The following is a 10,552-nucleotide window of genomic DNA, read 5'->3' on the forward strand; positions in this document are numbered from 1 at the left end:
GAGAAGCGGTTTGTCGGAAGTAAGATGGCGTTCTGGGCCATATGCCGTGGACCATACGGACCGTGGATAATTACGGTGGGCCAGTGAGCACGGTTATAATATGAGGGTGGCCGAGAGAGCGTAGGGGAAACAATATTCGCAAGAAACATATAGCCGGACATGCGCGAATGCAGCGCACAAGTCATCGTATTGTCTCGGTTTAATTCTCACGATCGTGTTTCCCTCAACAAAGCTTCGTCAAGCGGCTTGTTCTCTTATCACAAGAGATTATCTTTTATCAAGATCTCTTAGTGAAAGGTTGTCAGTCACGAGAAAAATAGCAGAGTCGGTCACGGAAACAACAGACGAAGGTTACGACAAAGCAAATTTTCCGACCGTGTTTCTCCGTTCAACTCCTCAAAGCAACCGCGCTGTAATCTCGAGCCTCCTCAGAACACCGAGAAATATTTTCCACTCCGCTTTATACTTCGTCCTATTTCCTCGTCTACCTCCACGTCTACCTCCTTGGAGGACGTAAGAAAGAAAATCGACGGAGGAATCGGATCTACGAGCGGAAAAGACGCGCGGCGCGAGCCAGACGGCCCGCCCGTCCAGCGAGAAAATGAAGTTTCTGGTATCACTTCGAAGAGGATCGCATAGCTCGCTTCATCCGGCAGGTACATCCGAGCACGCTCCACCCACGGACGCAATCGTGGGGCGAGAATAAAGCGGGGACGCGGACAGAGGGTGGGACGGGGTGCACGTGGTGCTGCGGGTTCCGCGGGTTCGCCGGAAGCCGGCCTCGCCTGGGTGCCCCGAGCTACGTCACAATGGACAGGATGTGTACAAATAAGGGTATTTGTCTCGCTCTCAGTCTCTTTCTCCCGGCTGAGATCGCGGGCTGAAAAATATACGTGACGTTGGAACGGGCGGGGCGGGCTGTGCCATCCCTCGCGAGCGCAAACGCGCTCGCTTGCTCTCTCGCGTCCGTTTGTACCCGGTGGCAATAGAAATAGGGCCCGAGAATAGCGGCCTATTCATCTAGGCAGCGTTTAGGGGTGGCGCTCACGCATCCCGCAAAGGATCCGTTCTTCTTCCTCTCAATAGCGAGTGACGTTTTATTGTGCCACGACGCTTTCCTCACACCTGGACCGCGCGGAGCCGGCTTGTCGGCTCGCCGGCTCCGCTCGGACGCGCGGATGGAAATATTATTTCGCCGCCTAATCCATAACGGTCCGACTTATCGCATGCTCTGCCACCGGCGACACATTAGAGTTTCGAAAAATTCCCCGGGAGATTAATAACTTAAAGAGGATTATGAGTCTCCTCGCACACAATATCGCGGGCCCTTGATTTTCCTCCTCGTTTCGGAGATTGTGATGTAATTGGAGACGTCCGACGGCCACTGTCATAACGATGATAAATGAATCGTTAATCGTATGATGCTTTATGGGCGTATGTGTGGGATTTCTCTTCGCATTCTTTACATCTACTTGTGACATTATCGAAAATGTGTAATGACGCTTTTTGTTTTAATGACCGATTCTACGGCCATTTTGTGATAGAATTTTCTTTAACGAAAATTCGAGGCGCCGCAGACACAATAATTCTCAAATTCGAATAATTTCGAATTTAAATAATATTGATTTTTTCGGGTCACGAGCGATTGAGAAAAAAGTTTTTCGTTAGATTACGTTGAACACCAGGATTACGTTCTTCAGCTTCTTTCAGGCGGAAAGTGGTTTAACGAAATTTTAATTGAAACTCAGTTGCAAAGATAAACGATGTTAAAGATCAGACAATTGCAAATAAATAATTATCATTCTCACAATAAAAAATTTGGTGTTAAATTTAACACATTTCATAAGTTCCGAATGGTCCACACAAATTTTTGTGTTAATATGAGATGAATATATTGAAAAATAATACAAATATTACATTCAAGATTAACACAAAATTAAAGTTAAAAATTCACAATATAATTAATCAACACTAAAGTATAAAATATGTTATTTCAACATTTACAAATGATTGAATATCAACTGAACGCAAAATATTGAGATAACATAAATACATAATATGTTAAATTAACACACGAATATATCAAAAATTTAACGCGAAAAAATTTTAACAAGGACCGATCTTAATACAAGTACAAAATGATTTTTGCCGTGCTCGGCATTTTCTCTGGCAAAAAAGGTCGCTCTCGAATTGCCGAAAAAGTCTGTTATCGCCAAATAATAAGGGCGGGGCGCTCTGTATATCGCAAGACACAGTATATTTCCAACTTTACTATCGCTTGGGGTCGCTTACGTCAAGCTTAAATAACTCCACATTGCGACTTTCGCGGCGTATCGAGACTTTAGTGCGTGACTCGTATTCATTCCGCAGCGGGGGAGCGGTTGTTACTTACCGAGATGCATTATGCATAAGGACGTTATTAAAAGACGCGTTGAACGGGGACGCGTTCCCACAAGCGGGATCGCGTCCATCCTCGGCCGTGCACAAATATTTATTATCCTGTTTGCGGAGCAACACTCGCGGGAGGTTTCGTGCGCGCGCGCGCGCGCGCGATCAACTTATCCGGCACGCGTCGCGCGTGATTTCAGAAGGTATCACGTTTGCACGACGTTCGTGCTCCGTGAGAAGTAACGCGGCGGGGAAATTCCCGAGGGAAATCGACCGCGAGCATCGCCGGTTTTCTCGTTAAAAGGGATGCTCCAGTCGCTAGCGCGTTGTTGGGACTTCGACGGAGCACCAGCGAGATTAGAAAAGTAATAAAGTATGTCGAATGGAAAAAAAAGGCACGTGAGGAATACACAAAATTGCATCGAGTCAAATGTCTATTTCGCAGAGGCCTGCTGCCCCTGCCACATTCTCTTTTGTTCTCGATCAAGGGAATATCAAAATTGATGTCGAACTTGATGCGCGTCGATAACGTAGAGACAATTCTCGTTATTGTATTAAATATGTTATTGGTGCATAAAGACGTTTAACCAGGAAGCAAAAGAGGAAATACAGCGCGTATTAGATTGCCAAATCTTTATAGTTTAGTTGTAATATGTTTCAATTGTTATTAGAAATTATGTGTATTTAACATATTAATTCCTGAAAAAAAACTAAGTGTGGTCAATGGTCTTGTAATTTGTTTAGTAAACAGTTCTCTAACAAGTCCCTTTCATCATCCACCCATTTTTTCATTAAAACTGTAAAAGTAATTTAATTGCTGGAATTGTAAACATGATAATCGGAAATCGTTTTCGTACCTGATTCGTGATGCACTTAAATAATGCTAACATTGACTTCAATCTCAGCTTCGAGATGGTCAATCTTCTCCTAATTTTACATGTATATATATCGTGTTTCGACTAATATGCTGTCAAAATTTGAAAAGATTCTTATGGTTTCTCGAAAGACGTCTTATGGTTTCTCGAAAGCACACGCGCTGCTTTGTCGGACGTGCGACGTCGTTTTGTCTGGCGGTGTTCACGCGTTCACAGACTTGGGAATTTTCGAGCCGCCTCTCCGCCCGACGGGGGGGCGAGAAACTGAGGAGGGGGAGAGGCAGGGATTTTTCTCAACGCTGGAGGTGCGAGATGTTTTCGTAGGATCCGGTAATCCTGCGGTGGCCGTTTACAGTCCTGCGACATCGCATTTTTCTTTCTGTGCAGCGTGTCGTCCACTCGGACACGACTATCGCGTCACTGCATCTCGCGCGCAATCCTCGTCGTCGTCGTGGTATTCACGATGCGTCGAGTGCAGCGTCTCGTAAGCACGTTGCTTATCGTAATCCTTCAGGACACGATAGGGATTACGTCGGTTCCGATTTTCCGTGAGATTGCCCCCCGTTTTCCAGGACGCCGGAAACAAGAGCCCTCTCGTTCGCCGCTGCCGCCGCGTCGCATCGAGATTTAGATTCTATCTGCACTTCGTATTCGTACCGTGACTGTATTCTTTTTTTTTATTTATTTCTGCTACGTGTGTTGCGTTTGTTCTGGCGTTGCTGCATTCTCGTCGCTCGTGACAGCGCATTTGTGTCGTCTTTTGTCAAATCTGACCGCCGAAAGAAAGCGGTCTCTTTCAGTCTCCTTCAGTTCGTGAAACAATAATTGTTACTTATATACAATTATTCTTGTATATTAATATGAGATATTTCTGTCATATGTTATATAATATTTATTTACTCGTTTAATTAAACCGAAAGAGAAGTGTCCACTCGATATATAATGGATAATAATAAACAAAACAAAATATATAAAACAGATTATTCTATTACAATATTTTACCCTCTAATTTTTGTTATAAATATTATTCACGAAAATATGATACTAATATAATGGTTATCCTTTAAATGTGATAATTGCATGATAAACCTGGAAAAATTTGAGTATGCCCTTTCTTTTATAAAAGGGGGAAAATTGTTTTTATCAGTGCGTACCGTCGAAAAGTTACTCACAGCTAACTCCGGACTTTGACAAATAGTAATTTCGTTTCAACCCCTCTCGTGGTGAACGCTTGAAAGGGCGCGAAAAATACACGGATAAGGGAGTTTACTCGACGGATCACCAAACTCAGATCACTGCGCGTCCGTCCGTGCGAAAGTTCGGACGCGGGATTACGCGTCCTAGGAAAATATTTGCTCGACTCGGCATTTATCGTGGCGTGTTGCTCCATGCGCAGACGCTTTAGTATATTTTTCCGTGTTGACGAGAGCTGCATCGGGGCTGCTGCCGAGGGCGCAGCTGCAATATTATATCACGTGACACACATTTCCCGATTTATTCATGATCCAATTACTTTCGCTACACGGCACATAATAACGTAAACGATAAGCAATTTGTAAGTAATTTTCGTTGTTCGTAAATTTAATTTATAAATAAGATTTTGCGACGAACATTATTGCATTCGAAGAATAATGATCATATTAGTATAATATTGAATTATTCGATTGGTTCGTTTTTATAAAAATTGAAAATTGATACTTTTATAGTTCAGCATAACTTCATATTTTCAATTGTTAAAGCCTGCTTTTGGAAAAACTTGTCAATATATTATTTAATAAAATTATAAATAAATAAAACACAATAAATAAAAATGAAGGTATAATTTAGAGTTGAAATTTTGGTCTTATGTTAAATTTTTAATTCTACAACACAGTAGGAATTAAAATCGAAAAAATGTTCAATTTCAATTTTAACAATATATGATTTTGATGCTGTTTTACATTTCCATTTTCGCTGTTTTAGCGTCAAAATAAGTTGTTAAACGTAACATTACAATAAAATTTGTAAAATTAGAGATTCAGGAAAGAAATTAATAAGTATCATTATCGTTAAAATGGACTTTGACTTTTACTAGTCTAGAGACCATCTATCATAGTCTCCTTACGCCTGATTACAGGCACAGGACTAGAAGAAGAAGAATAGACCATCTAAGTAGGTGCAAATTATCTTTAAGAGCGTCAAAGTATTATCGAAGTATTAATAGCATCAAAATCTCGACTCGGGCGTTTTTTAATTTTTCGTAAAAATCTACAAACCTGCCATAGTTTAAAAGTTTCGAAAAAATCATTTTTTCCCCACTTTACCGTGAATTTCCTCGATTTCCGTCTCAGGAGTACAAAAATCCGTTTAGAGAAATTCACGTGTGTTCAACTAAAATTTACCAAATTTACTTTTTCCCGTGAAGAAAATAAGGGAACAAAATAATCCGCGGAAGAAATAGAGAAAGATGTAGTTTTTTTGAAATTTTAAAACTATAAAACTTACCGTACAACAACTGAATATTTATAATAGAAAAGATTCCACAAGTCTCTAAGAATTCGAAAATCTTGTTCGAAGGAGTCTCGATTCGACTGAACCGGCTCGTGGGTTCCCCCCCCCCCCCCCCCCCCCCCCCCCCCCCCCCCNGCGACGCATCAGAATCGATCTGGAAACGATCCCGGGGCAAAAATGTGTCTCCATATCGTGAAGATCCGCCGTAGGGATCGCTCGGTCGCCTAACGCGAACTAACAAAGCGGAAAATTCCGGCTTCTCCGGCTTGGCCGCGTCGTTTCGTTCGAGGCCGGGAGGCGCATGCTTCGTGAAAGGCAGTTTTCGCGTCAAATGCGGCAACGACAAATTTTCATTGTCGTCTTGTCGCGCTCGTTCGCTCGCGAACGTCGTCGTCCTCGTCTTCGTATTTTCCCCTCGCACGCCGCGAAGCGGAATAAGAAGCGCGACGGACACATTCCTCTTCTTCCCTAAACGATTCCTCGGCCGGGCGGACAGGTGATGCCCGGCGGGATCCCCGCGTGGATCCCGGAGGCTATTGAGGTGGTGGCGGCTCCCCTCCGGCTCTCGCCTATGTGTCCCTGCTCTGACAAATTCTCAAAGAGGCAAATTTATGGGAGGCTACCAGCGACGGGTCATCCCGGGTCAAAAGCGTGGACGGAATTTACGACTTTGTCGCGGAGTCCGCCTTTCACGCGGCACCCATTTCTCCGCGCGACGCGTTCTGCATTGTAATCGCACGTTGCATTACGGCATATTACCGCGACCGGCGGTCTTATTCGACTTTTCACCCTCCTGACCGACTCCGGCGTTCGTCCCGACGTCGACGTCGAGCAAACGCGCGGCCGATTCTCTGTGGGATTGAGTTTGAATCAGTTCGATCAATCGTGCTTCTCGTCCCCGTGGTTCTTGAAAGCACAATACAGTCTCTCCGGGAATAATCGTTTCTACAATTTAAACTAGATAAACGATTTTAAAGTAATAATAATAATAATATTTTGATAGAAAAGTACATTTTGGTTGTAAGAATAAATTCTACATGAATTAATCTATATATAAAAGAACAATATAAAGAAATATTTAATTTGATGATATCTGCATAAATAAAAAATTAATGCATATAAAAAAATTAATGCATATAAAAAATATAAACGAATGAACAAGTGTAATAAGTAAATATAAATAGTAGAATTATATAAATAAATCATATAAACAAATTATATAAATTAGTATTAACGTCTTGCAAAAGTTATTTGAATTTGTAGTCATATTTTTTATTATTAAATTATCGTTTATTATTAAGTTATTATTAAATTAAATTATATTATATTAACAAATTGGTATATGTTGTATTCGAGCAAAATATCTATCATTTTCTGTCACTTTTCAAGCAACCATCTGATTTTATGTTTGAAAAACGATTCGTTCTTTGAATCAATGGAATCAGTAACATAAACTGTACGAGTTTTTGCAAGCCCCCGACGTCTCATCACGATTTCTATTTTCACGGAATTTTGTCAACTTTGGGATTTGCCTCAAGAATTATGTACAATTGTAAAACGCCAGACACAATGCCGTCCGTCTCGCTCTTAAAAAATTTAGCCGACCCGGCGACCCGGCGCCTTTCCCGGAATTAACTGTTGTATTACCATTTTTTATTCAAGAGTTTTATGACAAGAGCAGCATGCTTTTTTCACGGACACGGAGATTTTTACAGCGTCCCGTTGTAAAGTAGTTTTGTCACAGTTCTTTTTTCCGGACGTTTCCCTTCTGTTCTTTTCTTTCAGACATGATGCAAAATAGAAGTACTTTGACAAAACATTTTTTCCCGTAGACAAAATCGCCCGTATAACCTATATTGTAGTTGTGGACTGGACGCGGATTCGACGGTTTCTGGTGGTAATTTCAGGGTGAGATCGTAAGCTAAAAGGCCGCACAGCCCCTTCTCGCGAAGAAAGATTTACGCCTGGCCACTCCGTCCGGGTTTGTTTACGCCATCGTCTGCCAGTTTTCGGCCTTTTCCTGACCAGTAATGCGGCGCGGCGGTTATTATTACCTAATTTACTGCGGCCAATTCCCTTTTTCTCCCTCATCGCCGCGAGCCCGTAGGACTGCGGTCGAAGACGCGATCGTCGCAGTTTCTACGGTCTCGTTCGCTCTTCGCGGAATCGTTTTTGACACTGCCAGGAAATTACCGCGGGCGTCTCCTTCGCGAAATTCGATTGACAATCACGGGTTGCGAGCGAACGAGCGAGCGAACAGGCGTCGTGCGTTTCCCTTTAAATCCCCCAAGGGGTTTGCAGGAGTAAAAAGAAACGAACATATCGAAGCTTCTCGGCTGAGATTTCGCTTGAAACAGAATTCCTTGAAATGGATTAATAACGGCGTAAATTAATAATGGACATTTTATATTAATCCTTAGTATATCATAAGGACTCTCTATTCTATTGGAAATGTAATTTGAGTTCTTTAATTTCCCTCTTGAGCTTATTTGCACAAATCGATATTGCATGACTCTTATTCATTCCCAGAATTCTTATAAAATACAAAAAGAAAGATTACTCCTTTCTTTAATAGAATAAGACTCATTTTATTTTTCAACTATCAGTGTAATGTACAGAATGAGGCAATAACTATTGTCACCTTGAATATTGTCGAAAGTAAAAATATTTTATTAACGATGTAGATGACAACCAGATGTAGATGAAAATAGTTCGCATTTACAAAAGATATTCGTATTGTATAGTAAAAAATTTTGTGTTGAAAACGGTCCACTGAAATTTTGTGTTATTTTAACATGAGTTAATTTAATGTGTTAATTTAACATGATATTTGTGCATTTTTTAACGCATTACCTGTATTAAAGTAACATAAAATTTCAGTGAACCGATTTTAACACAAAGCTTTTTTACTATGCGTGATATCGATGCAATTTTTGTTAGATAATTTTTTCTTCTACTTTCACATTTTGATAATATTTAAAGTGGTGATAGTTATTGGTTCATCTTGTGTATATATCAAGAGGGTTAATATTTGCTAGAAATTAATTTAGAATCGTCAGGTTATCTTCGTCATAATATCATCAGACATTATTTTTTGTCACTGTCGCATAAACTTATTCTATTTTCAACTACCTTATAATATGATACACCGAGAGTGTTAATATTTACTAAAAATATATACTGTTATCTGAAATCACCGGACGCCACCTCTGTCATCGGAGTTTCTTCACGTTTGTTTTTTCTGTCGTCGTTCAAAAAAACCCTTTCCTCCTTTTTTTTTTTCATTCAAAGCATTCCGTGTGCATTTTCTGACTGAATAGGGACAAATGATCTCTCCTTTTCTCTCGGACGGAAATTCGTCGGTGTTTCGCGCGGTTTTCCTGGCTTTTCACCGCCCATAGCGTAGAATTTAGCTTTCAAGCGGCGATTAGGCGGCGCCGCGCGGCAGACACGATTTTTCTTTTCACCGTCGCCGAAAATGACGATGAATCCCGCCATTGAAGTGCGCACGAAATGCATAACTGCGAATCGCGCTCGTATGCACGTGCGTGCGAATATCGAACGTGTTACCTTTTGTGAGCGCCTTTTGTTGCGCGCGCGAGCGAACAAACAGCATCGCCGGGCGCAATCACGCGAGAGGCGTGCGGCAAATTAACGGCGCGCGAAGAACGAACACGAAACACACCATTGTTCTTTTGTGAATTCGGCCAATTCGGGGGGATATTTGCATGCCGAGGCTTTGTGCGTTCGTGCACGGTGCACATAGATGCAACCTGGTGCCGCTGCTATGTGGAATACAGGAGCGCGCGCTGTGTAATAAGCTAGTTCGACCGGTTTACGCAAATACCCCGCGCGAATCGTCGCGACGCGGACGACCGCGGTCGCAAAAAATCCGCGTAAAAGTCGGGGTGCACAACGGATGGACGGTTTCCGCGCGACCAGTCGGGTCGTTTTGCAAAGTTTTATATGCGAAAGAGCCGCTATGTGAAGTTAATTTCGAAATATGTTTTTGGAGACATGCCTTTCCAAAAATTTGTCCGTAAATTGGCGCAGTTAAATCCAAATATGAGGTTGATTTATGAAAATAAATTTGTAGAGATTTTCTACTTACATTCTTTAGAAAAATAATGTTGTACGATTTATTTTATTTTCATCTAAGGAAACTTCATGAAAAACTCTTATTTTATTAAAAATTTTTATTATTATTAAATTTATATTCTAGATTTATTAAATTTATATTTCATTTTATCAAATTTATTCAAAAACATTCTCCAGGTAAGAATTAAATCAATTCTACAGCATTATTTTTCTATTTCTTGAAATTGAGAGGAATTTCTTTTTATAATTCACAAAGGTTTTTTAGTCTCGCTTTTTTCTTTGAAGAAAAGGACTTTCTTTGACGATATTTTCCGACGGGCCTCATCTTTTCCGACAATTTCCTCGCATAATCGCTCGCCTCGAATCGAAAAGTAACACGTCACGAGCGGGTAATCGGGCTCGATCCTAGGAACGGTTCGTAGGGCACACGTCGGGCCTAGCAGGGGCCGCATTAAGCCGAAACATGCTCGAAGCGCCGAAATTGGCCGGAGCCTCATCGCGCGATCATTATGCTCCGTCGCTTACAACGTTCATAATTCGTAAATAACAGTGTCGAACGAGCTCTGTGGGAGCGCCATGGCTCCGCGGGCGTTTAGCATATTTTATAGAGGAGAGGAGGAGAGAAATGAAAAAAAGGATAGAACGCCGTGTCCGGCGGTAGAGGGACGCGGGAGGGACGGAAATTAAATTCGGTTAAGATG

Source organism: Dinoponera quadriceps, unplaced genomic scaffold (genome assembly GCF_001313825.1).
Source record: "Dinoponera quadriceps isolate SergipeBrazil2010 unplaced genomic scaffold, ASM131382v1 scaffold278, whole genome shotgun sequence".
In the NCBI taxonomy this organism is placed as follows: Eukaryota; Metazoa; Arthropoda; class Insecta; order Hymenoptera; family Formicidae; genus Dinoponera; species Dinoponera quadriceps.